The sequence below is a fragment of the Myotis lucifugus genome, unplaced genomic scaffold (genome assembly GCF_000147115.1).
Source record: "Myotis lucifugus unplaced genomic scaffold, Myoluc2.0 scaffold_35, whole genome shotgun sequence".
Taxonomy (NCBI): Eukaryota; Metazoa; Chordata; class Mammalia; order Chiroptera; family Vespertilionidae; genus Myotis; species Myotis lucifugus.
In genome coordinates this window covers 7,105,685-7,128,402 of record NW_005871083.1, presented here as the reverse complement: position 1 = coordinate 7,128,402, position 22,718 = coordinate 7,105,685, and positions in this window count along the sequence as shown.

Below are 22,718 nucleotides of genomic sequence, written 5' to 3'. Positions count from 1 at the left end.
CAAACTAATCCCTAGGTTTAAAAAAGATAAAAAATAAAAATTTAAATTCTGAAACCAGCACTTTCAGCTGCAGGATTCAGCTGGGGTGAGGAGATAAAGGCAATCCTTAGTGCATCTTTGGCAGGCATTGGCTAAGCTGATGGCTAAGCATGCCTGCAGCACCACGATAGAATATTGATGACTTTGAGACCTTCTTCCCTTTCATTCTCTCTCCTGCTCCATTGCTTGTATGCCCTACAATAGCATCCTTCTAACCCCCCCTCCCCCACAGTCTATTATATTCAAGTACCTGCCTGACACATTGGTCACTTGTAAAACACTCAGAGAAGTTTGAGAAAGTTTTTAAATATAAGGAAGGTCTGTAAGGCTGTGACCGCTCCCTGTCTTGGGCATTAATTCTCATCAACTAATTCACATGGGGGCTGAGCCATGTCCTGGGAAAGTAAATTAAAACTTGCCAACAATGGGGTCCAGCAATGTGCTGGCATGTCGGAGCTTGGTGGAGGACCCCACTGCAAGCAAGCTGCCAGGAGAGCCAGAGGGCCCCTAGGAGAAAATCGGCCTGGAAGGGAGGAAGTCTGGACTAGCAGACTGAGACTGGACAAAAGCACCAGAGAGTTCTTTGGGATTTCTGAAAAGGGGAATCATGGGACAAGATGAACAGTGCTGCCTGGCTTCCTGCTGCCCCTTCCGCAGCGCCCAGTGTGTGCGGCCTCAGAGGAGAAACATGCGCCCCCAGAGAGCTGAGCGAGCGAACCCCTGCAGGGCTCTGCGTGCTTGCCCCTCACTTGTCTTAAACAACACTGATGTAGATCTATCCCAAGACCATCCCCTAAGACTAGTTCACCAAGATGGGGGCGGGGGAATACCTTGTAATCATGCAAAATGTCAAGGTCACTCGACAGTCACAAGCATCCTGAACTGAAGACATGGGTGTAAGTTATGGCCAGCTATGGGTAATTATTTGAAAAAAAATATTGTAACTTAAAAAGAGTCTGAGACTTCACATGCAGAAGACACTTGCTTCTCATTCCACAGATTTTTAATATGAGACTAAGAGCAGATCCTTTTGTGGGACACGTAGATTTTGAAAACCTTCTCATTCCTCTTTCCACATGGATGAGGCAACTCTTTCCCTGTGGCCTCCTCTTCCACCAACTCTTACTGGAAATAGGTGGGTCTAAAAGGACCCACATAACAAATGGAGTGAACAAGTATGTGTATTTACAGAGCGCTTTCATACTGCTTAGTTGTCCTGGTAATGCTATTGTGCGAGACTGGAACAGTCACACAGTGTGAGTAAGGTGGTTTGGTGACGTTCAAGGCTTGCCTCAAAACACAGGGCTACTGCCTGGCTGTCATGGCTCATGATTGAGCGTTGACCTATGAACTAGGAGGTCACGGTTCCGACACATGCCTGGGTTGCAGGCTCAATCCCCAGTGGGGAGTGTGCAGGAGGCAATCAATGATTCTCTCTCATCATTGATGTTTCTATCTCCCTCTCCCTCTCCCTTCCTTTCTGAAATCAATATATATATATATATATATTATATGAATGAACACAGGGATACTTAAGCGAGGATAACTATAGCAGAACCTATTCTCCAGTTCCACCTACGTCAAATTTCCCATGAAAGAGGAGAGAGATCAGGTACATTATGGTAGGACTCTACAGTAGCCATGTTTTCAACCTGCCCGGCACGTTTTCCTAGCTCCCTTGGCCATCTGTCATGAATGAACTTCCTGTCTACAAGTGTCTATACCATTATTTCTTGCTTAAGCTAATCTTAATTGGGTTTCTGTCCCTTGCAACCAAGGGACCCTAACTTCAAATGCATTAACCACCAACATCTTTGACTTTTCCCAATCACTCCTGTTGAGGTTCCTGTCATAGATCCCAGTGCTATTTTTCCTGCCGAGGCACCAGAATTATAGACATTTTTAAGAACATTATGAAAATAGGGGAAATGCAATACTACGCAATATTAAGTTCAGAAGACTCTTACGAGTAATGTTAAGAAAAAACACGAAGCAGATGACAAAGTGGGAATAGACTGCCGAGCATTCTATCCTTTCCTGTCTCCACTGCAGGCAATCTGATAAAATTCATTAATTTTGCCTCCCAGCTAAGAACACATCAGGAGATAAGCTTGATGAACTTTTTCATTAAGGCCATCCATGTTTGTAGGGCAGGCAGTACTTAAATTAACACTCATGCTCTGCTAGTTGGGAGGAAATAAAGTTGTGTTTCTAGGACCAAGCTCATTAAATAAATTCTCTTGGCTACAAGAACTCAGACCCCAGGGACAGCTAAAAATAAACAAATTAAATTATCATGATCGACTCACATTTTGCAGTTCATTTTTCTATACTATAAAACTTCCCTCTCCAGCTCTGCAGTTGAAACTTGGGTATGCTAATGAGAAATGAACTATGCTGTCTATTATTTATTTCTCAATTTATCCTCAGTTACTCTAAGGTTTGATCAATAAAAATTAAATCATTAAGGGGCCAACATATTAAAAAAGCAATACCAAAACGCTTGGGTTATAGAATTCTGTTGTCAGGTTTAAAGCCCAAAGGAAAGAACCTACCCCCTCCCACGGCATTTCATTTACATATTGCCGGGGGCTGCTCTGTCTCTACTTGGATTGAGTTCAGTATTGCCTCAGAGACCATCACAGGACTTGCAAAATATTGACTCTTGACCCTTTAGTAGAAAAAGTTTGCTGAACCCTGACCTACATGCTTTTCCAGCATTTTCCTATTTAACCCTCTCAAAGACTATCAGGTTGGTTGATGCTACAGTATTTCCATTTCCACTTTACAAAAAAAGAAATGGAGAACCAGAGAGGATTAAGTAACTTCACCGAGTGAAGCTGGGCTCAACCCACTTCTAATGGTAAAAATTTATTATTCTTTCTTTTGTTTTTTAAATCTTCTCCCAAGGATATGTATGTATGTATGTATTTATGAGAGAGAGAGAGAGAGAGAGAGAGAGAGAGAGAGAGAGAGAGAGAGAAACATCAGTTCGTTGCCTCTGACCGGGATCAAACCTGAAACCTGGGTATGCGCCCTGAATGGAATCAAACCCACAACCTTTCGGTGCATTGGACAATGCTCCAACCAACTGAGCCACCTGGCCAGAGCAAAATTCATTATTATTAATGAATCACTAATGCTGCCTCCCTAATTCTTATAATACGGTTGTCCTTCTTCACTTCCAGCACTCTTTAAAATCTGTAGCCCAGGCTAGAAAAGTAGCCTCTAAAAGGTAAATTGAGGGGGTGGGTGCAGGAGGAGTTAGAGAGAAGGACCTTTGGATCATGCATTCTATAAATATCGGCCAGCAGTCAAAGTGTTACCACAAAATTAAAAATTCTCTGCCCAAACTTACTCTCCCCTTTCTCCTCCTCACCTCTGATTTTCTTGAAAATTTTAAGAAAAAAAATTAATGATTTTCCTATAGGTTCTATGCCACAGAACAACATAACACACGCACAGAACAACTTGCTGATACAGGACTTGGCTGACCATTCAGAACTTGCAGGAACTCAGTGCCAACCGCATATCTTAGGTCATCCTGTCCCATCCAGGACCATAAAACCAACAACGCATAAAGACCAACAACTGACAGCTGGGCTGCTGGAAGGCATCAGCCATTTTCATGACAGCTTGAGAATAACAGCTTTATGGAGATTAGTTCTGATCTTCCTCACCACCCACAGCACCAGTATAACCATCCCCATGACGAGGAGACCACCAAAGCCACAGACCTGGTGGTGGGTAAAGGACATGGTCTCCCTCAGTGGCTGCTGGTCCCATTCTAGTTTTGAATCTGCACTTTCTCTTCCCTTTTTATCCCCGTCCCTGCCCCCTTGGATTTGCTGAATGCCCTTGGCTTCCCTGATAGAACTCTTTGCAAGCATTTCTCAGTCTACTTTCTTCTCCACCCGCCAACAGGAAGAGGGTGCCTTTACTTCTCCGTCTCTCAGCCCCACACTCTACGGAGGACGCCCTCTGCCCACTCAGCATTCGGAATGTCACTTTACCTAAAAGGATGCCCTGGCAAAAGCTCTCAGCCTGGGTCTTGGCAAGTCCAATTTCAATCTCTGGTAACATGAGCATATTTCATTGGGGGATTTGAAGATGCCCATTGGGGTGGACCTCAGACATTACAGGAAAACAGAAAATCACTGCTCTATCTTCAAAGTCCAGCACCACATGTATATTGTTGATGATCAAGAAAAGATGGAGGAGGAAAGTAGGAAAACCCCCACTTCTTTTGGAGTTAGGTCATTCTGGCCCCATCACATCTGACCCCATGCTGCTGTGGCCGAAGTCCTTCAATCCTGTGAGACTCCACGTTCTCATCTGCCAACGAAGCATGAAGGTGCTACTCTGGATGCTGTCAGAAGCGATGGGGACAATAAAAGTGAGCAGCCTCCAGGCCCCTGACCAAGGAGGCACTGAGTAATCACTGTATCCTACTCCCATTCCAGGGTCCTCACTGCATGACTTCTGCCCATCAGATTTTTATCTCTAAAATGATGTGCCCACAGCGGCCTCTCTAAAACTCTCCAGTTTGATCACTGCACTTGTGCTCACATCACTGCTCTCTAATCCGTTGCTACTCAAAGCTACTCCCTGGGCAAGCAACACGGTCCTCACTCCGGAGCTTGTGAGATACGCAGAACCTCAGACCCTTCCCAGACCCGGTGGAGCGGAATCCGCGCTGTACACACATCCCCAGGGATTCTTGCGCATGCTGGAGTCTGAGACGCACAGCTCTGCTTCATTATCTGCTATCATTACCATCTGCAATGCTTGTTCTCTAGTATATGCTATTGGTGTATTAGATTTCTAAGGCTGCTGAAACAAATGATAACAGATTAGGTGGCTTTAAAACAGCACAAGTTTATTTTCATGAACTTCTGGAGGCCAGAAGCCCAAAAGCACTTTCCTGGGTTGAAACCAAAGTGTTGGGAGGACCTGGCTGCCTCCAGAAGCTCCCAGGGAGCAGCGGTTCTGCTGCCTTTTCCAGCTTGGAGAACAGCATTCCTTGGCGGTCTTCGAAATGAGCAGTGCAGTATCTTGCTTTAGTCTTCACACAGCTCTGTGTCTCTCCCTCTAGTGTATCTTGTGATTATACTAAAGACCCAGCAGTCCATCCAGGATTCTCTCTGGGTTATAATTTGAAGTTCCTTAACCTAATCACATATGCATAGTCCCTTCTGCCATATATGGTTATATTCATAGGTTCCGGGGGTTAGGATATGGATGTTTTAGGGGGCCACTATACAGTCTATCACACCTGGGTCTCTAATTTGGCACTTAGTAGGTCTTCAATAAAGGTTGGTTGACATTTTTATTTTGTGGATGTCATACTTAGTATATGTCCACCTGGAGATGCCTTTATGAAGACAGGCAACTGAATAAATTGACTATAATTTGTCATAATTATTTATGAGCATATCCCTTAGGTTCATATGTTTTCAATGGAAAAGGTAATTAACCTTCAAGGGTTCACAAAAGAGGTGAACTGAGTCTTGAAAATGAATGGAAATGTGGCATGTGATTGAGATACGGAGAGACATTCTAAGCAGAGGGGGCAGCATCTGAATAGCACGGAGACACCAAAACAAAGCCTATTCAGGGGGCTTTAAGCATGAGGGGACATAGAGTATAATATGAAGCCAGGAGGTCAGAGGATGAAGCACAGAGAGTCAGTGAGGATCATGTTAGGAAGGGTTTTGAGTGCCTCACTAAGAAAATTCGTGTCTATCCTATACATAACAGGCAATGGCTGAAGGGTTAAAATCAGGGCATTGACAAGACCAGAGCATGGTGCAGGAAAGGCTATCTGCTGACAGTGTGGAGGCTGTTTTGCAAAAGTGAGGCACAACTAAATTACCGTTTCAGTTCCTGGTAGGTGTTTGATAAATATCTGCTCAATGTCTCTCATTTGTCCCATTACGCTTGAACTGCTGTAGGAAAAGGGACCCAGAATAACAAGATGTTCTGTTCCAAGCAGATGCCACTCTGATCTGAGCTGGGGACACAGCTGCTCAGTAGTAATCAACATGCCAGTTGCTGTTTCAATCCTTTTTAACTCGAGCGGGGACGCCAGGTATTAAATGGCGAGAGAGTTCTTGGCACAGTGTGCCTGGAAGACACCTCGATTCCCTCAAGACAAGCTCAGTCTGTTCTCTGCTGGGCACTTAGATTCAGAAGGTTTGTGCTGGTCTTAGTCATCTGCCTTTTGACTGGTCATCTCCAGTCAGTTCTGAGGTCAGGAGAATTGAGGAGCACCGGCCCAGCCACTGAGCTGTCCTTTGGTTGTCGGATCAGTAACCACCTGGTTCAATATAGGCAGCCAACGATTTTCCTGGCTTGTCTGGAGATGCAGGTGATGATGATAACAATGACCATTTGATCACTTACTATGTGCCTAGCTCTTGCTTTACCTGTTCCTAATACTGTGGAGTATCACCCACACTAAGAGAATCATTTTATATTGCAATGCATTATGCACACATATGCTTGTAAACATTCCATCAAACCACCCTGAGTGCAAGCACTATGGCATCTTCTATTCCATTCTGCTCTGTTTTATTTTGTGTGTGTTTTTTAAATGTTGGTCATCATGCACTAAATTGATTTAGTATCTAGAGTTCAAGAGTAAAAGGTGAATATTATCTCTATTATCCTAGCAAAACAACAAAGGGTGAGGTGGATTAAGTAACATGCTCAAGACAACACAAATCTTAATCTACTGCAAACTCCATGCTCTTCCCACCATGTCATCTCTCATCCCAAACCGGAGTCTCTGCTATTGGGACAAATGCCTCAGTGAAGTGATGATAACAACCACAGCAGTGACATCAACAGTGAAGTGGCAACCACAGCAGTGACAGAAAAAAATAATAATAGCTGACACATTTTAAGCTCCGATGACCCGGTAGCCATTGTGCTAAGTGGAAGTGTTACGTGCTTACCTAATTTAAATGATGGAGAAATAGCACGAGAGAGACAACATAATGAATGCAATGGAACGTGTACTGAATCAAGCACTGGAGGTTTTGCATTTGCTCAACACTCATCACTGCTCCTACTAATCGATTCCTGTCTCAGGTTACTCAACTGTATACGGAGATCAATGTCTCACCTGGCACCAGCTAACGACACCTGTCCCTCCCATTAGTTATATTAAGAATCAAAAGCGTTAAAGCCCTTTGTCAACTGCACAAATGTCAGTTCTTTACTTGTTTTACCTTCCTTAAAAGTCCCACTTTTGCAAAGAGGTTGGACAATGCAAAGCCCTCAGCTTTGTCCTTTTACCAAAGAAGACAAATATGAAAGTCATAATGTTCCCTGCTTCAGAAAAAGGACCAAACACAACAGGGCATTGTGCCAAAAAAAAAAAAAAAGAGAAAGAAAGAAAGAAAAAAGACCTTGTTTCTTTCTAAGGTAACAAAGTGATCTCCCGGCTAACCTGTACCCTTCAAGCAGGGGCTTGTCCCTTCCAGCCTCTTGGGATGTCAGTCCCTTAACTGCGTGCCACACAGGCCCTGATGATAAATTCTGGAATGTGGCCACGATGTTGGGTTTTAATTTTGGCTGTAGCCTGTAGCAGCACATAGAATGTAGTATATTTGCCATGTCACTAATCCCTCCAAGGCTCAGCTTCCACATCTATAAATTGAGAAAATGGTGGTGCCTTCTTCCTGGCATAGTTGTGAGGATCAGCACCTGAATAGGACATATGTGATAACATCATCACTATCTGAGACTCAGTTTCCCCATCTCAGGGATGTTGTGAGGATGTCAGGATAGGCTGTGTGTGAGGTCCCTAAGACTGTTCGTGGCAGTATGAGTGGCTCAATATCTGTTATTCCTCTTCTTGGCTGGGGAAAAGGGAACCCTCATTCCCTCTTGCTTATTCTTGGGGCTCTTTCTGTGCCAAATGATTTGCTTTGCACATAGTAGGCTCTTGGTTAGTATTTGTGAAGAGCAAAACACCGTTTGAGAAGCAAGTTAACCAATATTCCAGAGGGGTGAGGGGCCCAGGCCAGATCAAATCTCCTAAAGTAGGTTCCAGGAGAGGAGAAGATGTCACAGGAAGTCAACTTGCTGTTGGTGAGGAGTATTCAGGAGGCAAGAAGGCAGGGCACTGCACCCGGGGTTTGAAAGGTTAAGACTCACCTCAGGTCTCCTGAATTCATTCATTCATTCATTCATTCATTCATTCACTAGTGAGACCTTTCTTTTCCTTCTCTGAGTTTACTAAACCCAAGGAGAAGTTTCATCTTTATCACCACCCTCTGAAACATCAACTTGGCTAGCTTCAAAGGCCTTCACTCCAGCCTTCCAAAGAACCAGTCATGAGGGCTGGCCACTCTCGCCAGATAGACTGCAGAGCAACAAGCAGGGCCAGAGCTAATGCAGCATTTCCTCTGCACACAACGCGACTGCACCATGATCCCGTGCAAAACACAGGGCACGGGGCCAGCTGTCTGCACTCTAGCCCCCCTTCTTCTCGCCCTTGCTATGCATCCAAAGGGAAGTCACTTTACCTCTCTGGGTAGACGATGGTATGCATGCTTGTTAATATGTAAATATGACACAGCTGTGGAAAAGAAAGGGAAAAAGGACAAATAACATTCTCATGAAGTGACTAGAATTATTTAATGCCATGGCAATGTGCCCAAGGACTAAATTTTGTGTGTGTGTGTGTCCCACACTTTGGGAAAACCTGCTGTAAGCTAAGCCACTGCAGGGGCAAGACTAGAGTCAGGAGAGTGAGACACTCCTCTCGAGATGCAAGATTTAAGGGGATGACCCAGCAGTGATCTAGGTAAATAACATTCTAAGGTGTGGTTTCTAGAAATCGAAATGAATGAGAAAATCCATGATAACTGGAACATCAACATTTTAATAAAGACAGGATCCACCTGTGTTTGCACAATTCAGTCTTATCTCATCCTAATCCTGGAAATATAGGTAGTGTCTGCTCATGGTGGGTATGACAGTAGTAGTACTTTTCACATCTAGAGAGTACTCTTCAATTCCCAAGACATTATTAGCATCCTTCATCTGCCTTCATCTGCCCTGTGGCCTCCTGCACTCCCCCACCAATGCGGAGCCCTCTTTGCACCCACTGAAAGGTCACTTCTAGAACTTGGAAGGGAAACAGCTCTTTATTTTAGACTCTTCATTTCCTACTAAATTCACTCACACTCATTCACTGTAACAGGTTTCTACTGGTTGACTTATTTCCTTTCTTATGCACGAAAGGAGCTGAAGTCTAAAAATCATTGTCCACCATGTGCACAGAGAAGCAAACAAAAGGGCGGGAAAGAAACACAAACTTTCAGAGAGAAGCAAAGAGGAAACACCACACTGCCCCAGAGAAGGAGAAAGCACCGGTCTGGGTCCCAGACTTCTTCCTTGTTCAGCTCCCCCATCTGCCCTTGGTGTCCCTCCAAACACCACCTCGCTTTCTCTGTAAGCTCATTGTTAAAGGTTTTCATTTCCTTTCAAGAAGACAGATGTAATGAAAAAGCCAAGCCCACTTTCACAGTCAGTCTCATTAGCTCACCCAGCACTCTTCATGGCTTCTCGTCCTATTCGGTGTGAAATTGCCCCTCTCCCAACCAAGAGGTGAAATTGAATTATGGAATTTGTAAAATGTGCCAGATAAATATCCATCACTGCTTCCTCTGCTTATGCAAATCAGCCCTGGGCATGTACAGATGCCCTTGTGCAGACTCCACACCACAGAATCCTTGGGACTGCTCTGTGCTTTCTGAGCTTCGAACAGAGCGACAAAACACACCAACGAGCACTCTTCTGCTCTGAGGGACTGTGATTCCCGTGACCAAGGAATTACGGCGTGGTCAGGGACTGAGAAGTATTACTGTTTGAAGAAGATGGTCTGGGGATTAGTGCTTCAGACAAAGGGCATATAAATCCCAGTTTTGCCACTTATTTGCCATGTGGTGTTGGGCAAGTAACCTAGTCTCTCTGGATCATTTAAACTCGGAATGTATAGAGTGGGAATAATGTCTTCCAGGCAGGAGTTCTGGGAGAATGAAATATGGTAGTGTAGATATGAAGGGGAAATGAATTGCGCTCCACAAACCGGGTGTAAGAAAGGTCACATTTGTTTCTCTGAATAAAATTGGGCCTAGTTACCAGCCTTCTGCATTTCAACAACAAACAAGAAAGTAAAAACAGAGGAAGAAATTTAGGGTGATCCCTCTCCCCAGTAGGATGACAGAAACACAACAGACTCCCCTCAACATATGAAAGCCCTAGAGGTCTTCCAAAGGGCAGAGCATCCACTTGGGAGGCTCCTGGTCCTTGCTGATATGCGCTTGCTCTGGGGAGGAGTTCTTTATTGCTTTCACCGCATGGTGTGAGAGCAAGGACTTTGCCAAGGCTGAAGGTCCTGGTGCCTGGAGCTCAGCCTCCTTATAAGCCTCCTCCTCACTGCCACTTACTCTGATGCCTGTCCCCTCTCTGGTGCACAGTGAGGACATGGGATGAAGGACCCAACACTCCTTCCTTCCTTTTTGCCTTTCTTCCTTCATCTCTTTCCTGAAAAGGGGCCTTGGCCTCTCAAAGCCAATCGGAGGACTGAACTCTGGGGAGTGAAAAGCAGGAGGAAAAGCACTCCCCCCACCCCCCACCCCGGGAAGATCCTTGGGGACCTGGGTGACTGCGGGTGTGGGTTTGGAACCAGCGATGTGGTTGACCCCAGGTTTTTCACTTCCTTAGTGGGGTGCACCTCAGTTTCTTGTAAATGGAAATAAAATAAAGATAAAAGTGTATTTTCTACCTCACAGGATATTGTGTCAATTAAGGAAATGATGTATATAAAAACAACATACACCACACAGCTATTCACTTACTTAACAAAAACAACTTCTTTCTTCTCCCATCAATAGAGCTGGGAGGGAAGATATATGCTGGAATATATATTTTCTTAAAATGTGTAAGTATAAAAGCAATACATATTATTGGTAGAAAAATTATAAAGTACAGATACGCATAAAGAATAAAATTTTCAGGATATTCATAAAGTCGCCAACCAGAGGTAAATCACCAGTAAGACCTTTCTTGGTATTTTCAGATCTTAACATCAAGTACAAATGCACATGTGTAGGTATCACTTACCCATGCTCCTCAACCTGCTTAAAATATCCTTGTCTTGATAATATTTTCAAAGGCCCCATGGTTTTCAATAGTATGGCTATGAAAAACGAATCTCTTATCCTGTCTCCTGTTGTTAGAACTTTAGGTTTAGAGTATTATAATTAATGCTGCAGTAAAACTGCTTAGAGCTGAAATACTTGCACGTCTTTAATTATTTCTTTAATATATCTTTCTGAAAGGGAATTGCTGAGTCAAACGTTTACATCTTCTAAAGGCTTTTGTTTCATTTGCAGAAATTCCCCTCAAATGCTTGTACCGCTTCCAAAAACACTCCATTGCAGAGCCTTTGTCCTAGGCCTACAACCACACTGCATTGTAGTATCAAAGACACACACAGCGACACACAAACACATTCTCAAACACTTTTCAAATTTACTTGCAAAAGAAAGGAGGTCAGTATTTAAGTTTGTGTTTATTTCAGCCTACATTTTCAGATGCTTCTTGCTTACCAACTGGAACATTCTTAAATTGCTGCCCTGTCCAGATGCTCTCTCTTGGGCCTTTTCCATGAATAGGAATGGTCTTGTCACTTGAGCTGTGTCTCTCTGAAAAATGACTTTTACTTCTGAGCATATGTCTTCCCATGAAACCCCAGGTTAATCCCCAGATGTCCAAAATTATAGATGGGAGCGTCTTTAAAAGATTACGTAGCCCACCTGTTTGCAATACTCTTCTTATGTACTGAATCAAGCACTGGAGAAATAATTTGCTTTGTACACAATTAGATAAATTTACCTGAACCCTAGAATCTTTTTATTTTTATTTTTTATTATTTTTTTAAAAATATATTTTATTGATTTTTTACAGAGAGGAAGGGAGAGAGATGAGAGTTAGAAACATCGATGAGAGAGAAACATCGATGAGAGAGAAACATCGATCAGCTGCCTCCTGCACATCTCCTACTGGGGATGTGCCCACAACCCAGGTACATGCCCTTTACCGGAATCAAACCTGGGACCGTTCAGTCCGCAGGCTGACGCTCTATCCACTGAGCCAAACCGGTTTCGGCTAGAATCTTTTTATTAAAAATAATTAAACCTTCATTAAACACCAGGGCAGTGATGGCGAACCTTTTGAGCTCAGCGTGTCAGCATTTTGAAAAACCCTAACTTAACTCTGGTGCCGTGTCACATATAGAAATTTTTTGATATTTGCAATCATAGTAAAACAAAGACTTATATTTTTGATATTTATTTTATATATTTAAATGCCATTTAACAAAGAAAAATCAACCAAAAAAATGAGTTCGCGTGTCACCTCCGACACGCGTGTCATAGGTTCGCCATCACTGCTCTAGGGTGTTAACTGAAGTCAGTGAGCTGCTGCTCAAACAGTCTTGATTAATAGATTTCCTCTGAGTTTCATTTCTGGGGCAAGACTGTGGAAAGCCAAGGTACCCTTGAATGTTCCCCTGGCTCGAATTTCCTGTAGAATACTTGGTATTCTGATAAACACCTTGATCTTATGCCAATGTGTTATTTCTTCAAACCATGGCTGAAGTCCCCTAAGCTTCAAAATACCTTTGCTCGGTCTCTTTTCTCACAATAAATGGAACTCTTTTCTGCTCTGTCCTAAAACTTGCACTTCTCTCCTCATTCCTGCTAAATCAGTGTCCAATCTATTCGTGTTCAGGATCCGAAGACCTAATATAAACTGTTTCCTTTCCTCCCTTGCCACCTATTTCAAGCATGAACTCAATGCCTGTTCTTACTCACAAGTAAACAAATAAGACACGACCCTGGCCCTCTAGAATGAGATATAGCAACAGGCACACAGAGACAAGACTACACTGATTTTGGTACCAACCACTCTCCATTTCCCTATTTTGGGAACTTTAAAGTACCTTTTTAGCCGAAACCGGTTTGGCTCAGCGGACTGAAAGGTCCCAGGTTCGATTCCGGTCAAGGGCATGTACCTGGGTTGCGGGCACATCCCCAGTAGGAGATGTGCAGGAGGCAGCTGATCGATGTTTCTCTCTCATCGATATTTCTAACTCTCTATCTCTCTCCCTTCCTCTCTGTAAAAAATCAATAAAATATATTTTTAAAAAAATAAATAAATAAAATACCTTTTTAGTTGACCTGACCTCACTAACTTTTGGGGATACGTTCAGTAGACTGTGACCAGCCCAGCAAACGTTTCCTTTGCTTCTTTAGTTGTGACACCTTAATGAAAAAAGCAAAGGGAAAGACCACAGTGGGCCTTAGTCACCTTTGCTGGTTGCCCAGCATCTCAATCTCCTGCCCATGTCTGGGGGATGCCCCACGTTGAACCAAGTCCCACGCTAGAACCCATTGACAAGATGTTGCTTTGCCAGTTAGGATGTAGGCTCATGGTCCAAGCTCCACTAATCAGATTTACACCCAACCTGGGCTTTGCAGCAAGGTAGCAGAGAATTGATTCTGGTGATGGGTGGCTGGAGCAGTAGAAGGTGTCAGGATTTTAGTAACAATAGGGCAATGGAGTAGCAATGGTACCCAGTGTCTGCTCTTGGGGGTGGAGGCACAAGCTGAAGTGTTTCATGTTTACTAGCAATGGTGACAGCAGTGTCCTCACCTCAAGGGTTTCATGCATCATTTTGCTGGGGTCTTAGCTGCTTCCCAACCTCCACTGTTTCTGCAGGACAGCAGAGCCTGGCTCTCTAATCTTCCCAGGGCTTCTGTGAGCTACCCATCACCCCTCCAATAAACTCCTTTCTTTTATATACTGAGTGGCCAGATTATTATGACCACCCCATCAGTACTTCGTTGGGCCACCTTTTGCCTTCAATACTGCGGCGATTCTTCTTGGCATTGACTCCACGAGATGTTGAAAGGTGATGCGAGGAATCTGACACCATGCCTGATGAATAGCACTGTCCAGTTCTGTGAGATTTGATGGTTGTGGAACCAGCCACCTGATGGCTCTTTTAACTTTGTCCCACAAATGCTCAATTGGATTGAGATCTGGTGATTGTGGGGGCCACCTAACCAAGGTAAAGTCCCCCTCATGTTCTTGAAACCACTCCTGTACAATATGAGCACCGTGGCATGGCACATTGTCTTGTTGGAAGAAGCCATCTCCATTGGGATACGCCATCAACATGATAGGATGAACTTGATCAGCAATGATACTTAGGTATGTTGTGCTATTCAGACGTTTATAATGATCTGGCCCTCTAGCAACCTCAGCGTGAAATTATAGCTAATTTGCCTACAAATGTCAGGTGGTCATAATAATCTGGCCACTCAGTGTATGTTCAATCAGTCAGTTTTATGAAGAATCTTGACCGATAAAAAGACAACACAAAAGGAGACATTTATGTCATGTGAAGACCAAATAACCTCATAGCTATACAAGTCACTTTTGCAGCAGCTGGAATATAGGAAAGTGGGGAGAAATCTAGTTATAACAGGATATTATGGGAAATCTGGATTCAAAATAACCTGCCCCTTGGTAGTGAATACCATACTTGCATTATGAAGATTGACTTAGTTTGACCGAACAATACCCTCCATCACATCAAGTTATTGTTGTAATTTTGGATTTTATTGTTTGTTTGTTTTTTACTGCTTAAAAATGTAATATGTAAGTGTGTTTTGCTTTTTTGGAGCTGTTTATAAGAGCTGTAAGTTTAAGGTATTGCAGTTGAATTGTGCTCATATAAGTAGTATATGACAGCGATAGTTTAAACCCATATGCTACAGCAGGTGCCAGCCCTGCCCAACCCATATCTCCGCAACACTCACCTCTGCACTCCTACAGCCTCGCTGAGGGCACCTGCGACTCCCTGCCCGAGGGCCTTTGCCTATGGGAGCCCTGTTGGCCAGAAAGCAGGGCAAGCTGTAAGTTCTGAAATGTTAATGCTCCTGAAAGCAGCAACAGCCATCAACAAATGACAGAAGGAGAACGATTGGTGCATAAATAGCCCGGCTTTATCAATGCCCACATGGGATAACTGAAAAGCATATTCTACACCAAGCATGTCAAACTCGCGGCCCGTGGGCCACATGCGGCCCACAACAAGTATTTTTGTGGCCCAGCCAATATAACGGTATGTAAGAAAACATTAATTTTATCATTGCTTTTGTTCTATTTTATACTATACTTTTCGAAATAAACCTACATTTCTAAGAAAATTGAAGCTTGTGGCACACATCAACTTAAACCTTGTTTATATGGCCTGTGTTAGCTTTTGAGTTTGACATGCTTGTTCTACACTCTCTGCTGGAGTTTCCCAGGGGGGTGAGTCCCAGGTGACCACTTGCTTACAGATGCACCCTTTACCCATCTCCTTTCACTCCCCATCTAACGTTTCCATGCCACTACCAGTGCTTCCTGGGATGTTCTCCCAAATAAACCGTGTGGACTCACATCCTAGTCTCAGGGTCTGCTCTCGGGGAAATCTTAACTGAGACACCTGCACACCAGTCAGCATTGTCCCGCCCCCTGTGTTAGGGACTGGCAGGGATTGCCTCCATTGCTCATACACCTGCCAGACAATTAGATTTATTTCCCAGCTCCATAAGCTAAGGGTACAGGAAGCTACTGGAAGAGTGATTGCTACCCAGGTTGGGGGCAGAGGTAGCAGGTTTGGGTGCAGTTCCTCTGGGCCCCAGACCTCTACCAGGGGCACACCTGCTATGACACTGTAACACAGCATCAAGGTTTTGCTTTGCTGCTGCTCTTGTAGCCTCAAACTTGTACCTAACATCCACATGCCGCTGCGAGAGCAAATGCTGCGAACACCTGGTTCTGCCAGATGAAACTCAGCCCCAAGGTCACAACCTCCTTCAGGGGGTGTGGGGGTCAGGATAAGGTGTGCCCAGGAGCCCCTAAACAACGTCCTTGCCTCTCCCTCTCCAGGACTGCAGAATGCCCCTTCTCTGTAGCAATCTGTTCCAGTGTGAGAAATCCTGCAGCGGGTCTAGGGAAGGAGGAAGGATGGTACAGGAAGGCGGCCTGAGTAAGTGGTGACTCAAACAGCCTGAGTAAGGGTTGACATTAGCAGTGATGTGCTGAGTATTAGAGACTTTTGTCTTCATTACCCTCATTTAGTCTCTGTTCTGTTCACTCCCCTCCCCCATCACTGCTTGTGCTGCTCAGGGAATCAGCCCCTCTCCATAGACCTCATCCTACAGCCTGCCTCAGTTCCACTGTGGGCATGATTGAATTGAATCTTTAAGGTTAAAAAGAAAAACTTTGCTCATGATAACCAACAGGATAAACAGGCGCATGCAATGCCCAAACTCCAAATCAATATCCGAGAGCCTGTTCCTATTTGGAAGGGCTGTGGTGTATTAAATTAAAGCGTGTCCTTTGATTTTTCCTTCAACAAAATATGAATGGTCTCTAAAACAAAATCACCTGGAATGATTTAGTAGCCTTCTAAAACCAGCTCCAAATGTATGCAACTGTCTGGAAGGAGGCCCGCACGACACAGGCTTTTGAATGCATCCAAAGGGCACGCAGTCCTGCAGGTTGGAAACATTCTCCTTGTGTGCACTGTCATCTCAGTGGTTATCGTTTCTGATCAATGTCGTTTCTGCAGGGAGAGGAGCCCTTGTGCCAGGCCACTGCCAACATTGATGGCTGATGTGACCTCAGCCCTGGGCTGAAAAGTCCCCTGAGCATCAATTAGTCCAAGTATCTGCTTTTGCCACCTAGAACAAGGACATTTCCAAAGTCACACAGGCAGCAAGTCAGAACCAAAGGCTGCCTCCCTTGCAGGATCTGAGGATCCTGGCTTAGAACAGGGCTCCTCAACTTGGACATCATTGACATTCAGGGCTGGATAATTCTTTATTCTGTGCATTGTGAAATGTTTAACAGCATCCCCGCCCTCTGCTCATTAGGTGTCTGTAGCACCAGCGGTGACAATCAAAAATGGGTTGGTAGGTCAGAGCATCTTCCCATGCACCAAAGGGTGGCAAGTTCGATTCCGGGTCAGGGCACGTACCCAGGTTATCAGTTTGATCCCCTGTTGGGGCTCGTGTGGGAGGCAACAGACTGATGGTTCTCTCTCACTTCTCCCTCTCTCCGCTTTCCTCTCTCTCTCTCTTAAAAAAAAGCAATAAAAAAGATTTTATAGTTTTACACAGTCATTACTCTGAAACAGTCTCAACCAACTAGCTATGGGCCATTAAAATAATAAAGGAAACAAAACTCTCAGGGAAATCAGCTCTTTGCCCAAAACAGAGACATCAGGGAAATAAAAGACTGGGTTAGCTGGAGGATTCTTTCATGCTGATTTGTATTATGATGTGTCAGCTTGTAAGAGGAAAAAAAATGGTGGTGATGGGATGGGCGGCGAAATTCTCCCACTTTCTGATTTCTCCTGGACTCCATCTGAGGAGTAAGTGCTTTGTTTACTTCTGAACCTGAATTTTACATCCCCATCCATCCCATTACCATTATTCACAGTGATGTACAGCAAAGTACTTTGGGGAGAACACAGCTCTCAGCAGCATTTGAAAGAGGCAGACAGCACCATTGTAGAGATGATTCATACAAGAAATCATATAGCCTCACACTAGGGGGAAAACCCTAGATAATATTCAGGGAAGGGGGTAAAAGAAATCACTCAGAAATTATCGTTTAACATAAACAAGGCTCCAAAAAACATAAACTACTTGATTTAAATCCCCTTTTCAGTCCTATGTGGTATATTCTCCTTCTCACTTGGTGGCCATATTTACCAAATGACATTACTGGTAAACAGTTGACAAGATTATCTCTCTATGGATAACAACCAGTTATGGATAAAAGAATAAGAGCAGGTGCAATGTTTCTGATTCTATTCATACACGATCAGGTTACTAAAGAGCTGAGATGGTTCTCAGTGTCTTGATACTAGCATCTTTGGGTTTATGTAAAGAGAATTGGGCTTCTGTTAACTTGTGTTAAGAAATTACAGTTGAATTCTTATGGAGAGAAAATCCAATAGTGTGAAAACTTAGAGAGAGAGGGAAGGAAAGAGAGCGAGAGAGAGAGAGAGAGAGAGAGACAGACAGACAGACAGACACACCGGGGCTCAACCCACAACCTAAGTAAGTGCCTTGACCAGGAATCAAACCTGCAGCCTTTTTGGTGTATGGGACAACATTCCAAGCAACTGAACCACCCAGCCAGGGTGGTAAAAACTCTCTTTATAAAGTTGTTGAGAGGGTGGCATTGAGTCCCAGGGATTGAGATCCGTGGATAATTTTGTGCTTTCACGAGGCATAGGAACTAGCTTCCATTCTCCACACAGTCTAACTAACATTCATTTGTTAAAAGCCCCTCAGTGGCATCTGCTGTACCTCCCAAAAGTATCTCTCCTCTTCTACATTAATTATAGAACCCCGATTTTTCCCGGGGACATCGTCACCACATTTCTCAGGCCCCTTTGCAACAGCATGTGGCTGTGAGAGTTAGGGAGATGTACTGTGGTGGGGACTCCTGCAGGCTCCTTTAAAAGAAGGCTGTGGGCCTTTCTCCTCCTCCCACTCATCTCCATCCTGCTACTTGAAACATGGATGATGGCTTCATCTTGAACCATGAGAATGAGGGTCGATTCTCCATTTAGTTGATTTAGAGATGGAAGGAATATTGATTCTTGGTGAATTTGTGGGGCTTTCATTCCATCCTTATGTCGTTTATCCTCTTTAAGCCACTTTTTAAAATTTGTTGCTGAATCTAATACTTTACCATCACTTGCATAGTGAAGGCTCCCCTGACCCTCCAGATAACACCTAATATTTCCTCTTTATAACACTTACCATACTAGTAAATGATTAATGAGTTATGTGTGTTTTTTGGTTTAACATCTGTAGCAGGGACTGTTGATGCTCTTGGAACTCACCATTGCCACACACAAGACCCAATGGCTTTCAACTGAAACACCTACAACTCGTTCCGGATAGCTTGGTCTAGGTGCCAATTTTCAAACAGCCCATGTACAGGGCAGAGCAGAAGCGGTAGATGAAGGACCCTTCAGAAACATCCATCAAACCAGGACTGACAGAGTTGATGACACTTCATTTACCTTGTCTCTTTTTGTGGTTGGTAACCCTCCATGGATTTTCAGAGGAAGTGGAAGGGAGGGGGAGAGTCAGAGAGAGAGAGAGAGAAAAACATCGATTGGTGCCTCTCACATGTACTCTGACTGGGCCTGGGGATCAGGCCTGCAACCGAGTTACATGCCCTTGACAGGAATTAGACCCATGAACCATCAGTCTGCAGGCTGATGCTCCACTGAGCCAAATCATACCTTGCTCCTTGATTGGGATACCTTTGAGGTGTGCTTTACACTAGAGCCATCTAGAGTTATCCTGCAGGACTTAACTGCGAGATAACACACCTTGTATTGACTTCTTTCTCTCACCTGTCTCATTTCCACAGACTCCTACTTCCTGGAATCACCACACAAATAACACCCAGATCCTCAAATTAAGAAAGGGTTGCTTTTGGGGAATCCAATGTAGATTGGTATAGAGAGTGTCCCAAAAATGTATACACTTTTCCTGATAGTTCAATTGATGTTTCTTTCTTTTCAGATGTAACCCATAGGAATAAATAATTATTCAAACTGTGTATACACTTTTTGGGGACACCCCATACATCTACTTGATTAGAAAATGTTTGTCTTTTTCACCATTCTACCTCCAGTACTTAGCAGTAGCCCAAGGTCAGTATTCCAAAGGTGCTGGATACATACTGGTTCACATTATTCCCACTCTGACACATCTGGGGTTTGCTGCCTATGGCTGGTCCTATGAGATATCAATAGGCAGCGTATTTCAGCACATTTAGCATGAGCTGCACACCTATCCAGTGCTTCTCTGAAGATAATGCTGTGCTCATGGCATTCATGCTCCATTATCTCTTAAATTGCATCAACACAAACTATAAGAAATTTTGCACACATCCTTTAATATGAGCCTCTGGATTTTAGTAAGTGATTTCATTGCCAGAACCTGCTGCCTCTCTCCATTACTGACCTTCTAAATGTGTCTCCTTCCTCTTGACCTACTCTATGTCATTTCTGAAAGGTACAGCAGCAAAGACATTATAGCATGGTAGTTAAGAATCCATATGTTAGAGTCAAATGGCTCCCACTTCAAAACCCAACTCTGCCACTTAAGTAGGTGACCTTGGGAAAGTTACTCAGTTTCTATTAAATTTCCGCCTGTGTAAACTAGGCATGATAGTGCCTATCAGGATTACTCTGAAGATTAAATAATATATGTATATGTATAATAAATGATTCTCATTGTCATACGGGATATAGTTGACGACACCGAGTGTCTATCCCAGGTAATATATTTTTCTGGAAAATTATTCAACCATCCCAAGTTATTTAAAACCCATTTCTCAAATCATACTAAAACAGTTTCCTATATATTATTATTCAAATACCTAACCTTTGTTAGGTGACACTCCCCTAAGATAGCCAAAACCTTGAGGGATTCCTGAATTTGACCCTCTACACTCCTCTCACAGGCACTTACACCTGTTCCCTGGCCATATACAAGTTCATTGAGCTGAGCTTTAATGCTATGTTTCACCAGGAGTGGCCACCGTTTCACATTGTCCTACATGTAAGATATTTCACAACTGAAGCTCGAAGTGAATGCCCAAGGAATCAATTTTATAAATTGAAAATAGATTTATTGTGTTTGTTTGAAGAGATGGCTTGCAGTGTGGCTCTTACAACATTCCTCTAGGGAGGAGCAGATTTGGGAATACTTAACCATCCAAATAGTGGTATATGGCACTCAGAAGAAGTATTCCTCCCCAAGCAGCACAGACTGCGATGTGTTTCCTTTCGGTTGTCGTGACAATCAGCTGCATACCAATTATAATTGGGGGTTTGTAAACAGCCAGAAGATTCCCTTGGAGAGAGCAATTATTTTCCCTTTAACATACTATAGGGCAAACACTGCCTCTAAAGCATGCTGTGTGCTGAGTGCAATGTAGATTTACTTTATTGAAGCTGAAGGAAAACCTTCAAAACCAAGGCAAAGGATCTTGGTGGGACAGAAACATGAGAAGGCCAACAAAAGAGCAGAGAACATCAAAAATACCATGGAATACTATCAATCAGGAGACGAACTGACTTGGCCCATCCAAATAAACATTAATGGAAGATGTTAAGAGCATCAATTTGGAGTTGGTTTTGTATCTATCTTACTACAATCCCTGTGTTCCTTGGAGCATGAAAATTCACCATGTGAAGGCTCACTTTCCTCTTCTGAAAAGTGGAAATAACAATGCTTACCTAATAAGGTTATTCTAAAAATCAAATTATAAAACATACCTAAAGTGTCTAGAACAGCAGGCACCCCCAAAACAATATCATATATCACATGTTATCACTGCTGACCCCATATCCCCTGGAACTCATTATTACCTATATAGATAGATAATGGTTTCCTACTGAGAGGACCTGCAGTTCTCTGCCTGGGGATTTTCTTTTAATGTTTTTATTGATTTCAGAGACAAAGGGAGAGGGAAAGAGAGACAGAAACATCAATGATGAGAGATAAGCATTGATTTGGCTGCCTCCTGCACGCTCCCAACTGGAGATCGAGCCTGCAACCCAGGCATGTGTGGAACCATGACCTCCTGGTTCATAGGTTGTCTCTCAACCACTGAGTTACTCTGGCAGGGCATGGCTGGGGATTTTCTCATCCCAGGTACATGGGGTGGGAAGAAAGTGCCAGGGAGTTAACACTTCCAGAACAGACCTTAGCCAATCATGCAGAAAATTTAGTGATAAATACCCATTTCCTCATTCCTTGTGCAGGACAGCTCTGAGGCTTGTTCCACTCTGCCTCTCATGGGTCTCCTATGGGTTTGATCCCCATTTGTCCCTGCGGGAACCTGCTCATTAGTGCACCTGCACTGGCTTCTGTCACTTCCCTGTCTCACTGTCTTACTTCCTGGTGGGAGCTTCCTGGGATTACCTCCAAAATAAGTCTCTGGCACTCAAAATCTTGATCAGGATAAAGTCCAATCTAACACAATACGCAACAGGCTTAATAATTTGGACACTTGGGTTTACAGGAAAATGTTCAATTCACTAACCAAGCCTTGTCTACTCAGCTTCCTTTCAACCCCTTCTCTTCCATCCCACAGCCACTGCCTCTACTGAGGCTCTTCTTATTTATTTTTTCTGCACCACAGTCTCTGATTGACCTCCATGCTTCCAGTACCTCTACTGTCTAACCCATCACCCACTAACTACCAAAGTTATCATCCTAAAATACAGTTCTGCTAATGCCAGTCCCTTGCTGTTGTTTTTTAGGACTATAGTGGTGCTCAATGCCTCCATAATTATGTTATATCCTATATAATAAAGAGGGTAATATGCAAATCAACCATACAGTGTAATGACCAGTCGCTATGACATGCTCTGACCAACAGGGGCAGATGCTCAATGCAGGATCTGCGCCGTGGTGGTCAGTGTGCTCAGCCTCAAGCCTGGGCTGAACGCTGGCGAGCGCAGCAGCAATGGTGGGAGCCTCTCCCACCTC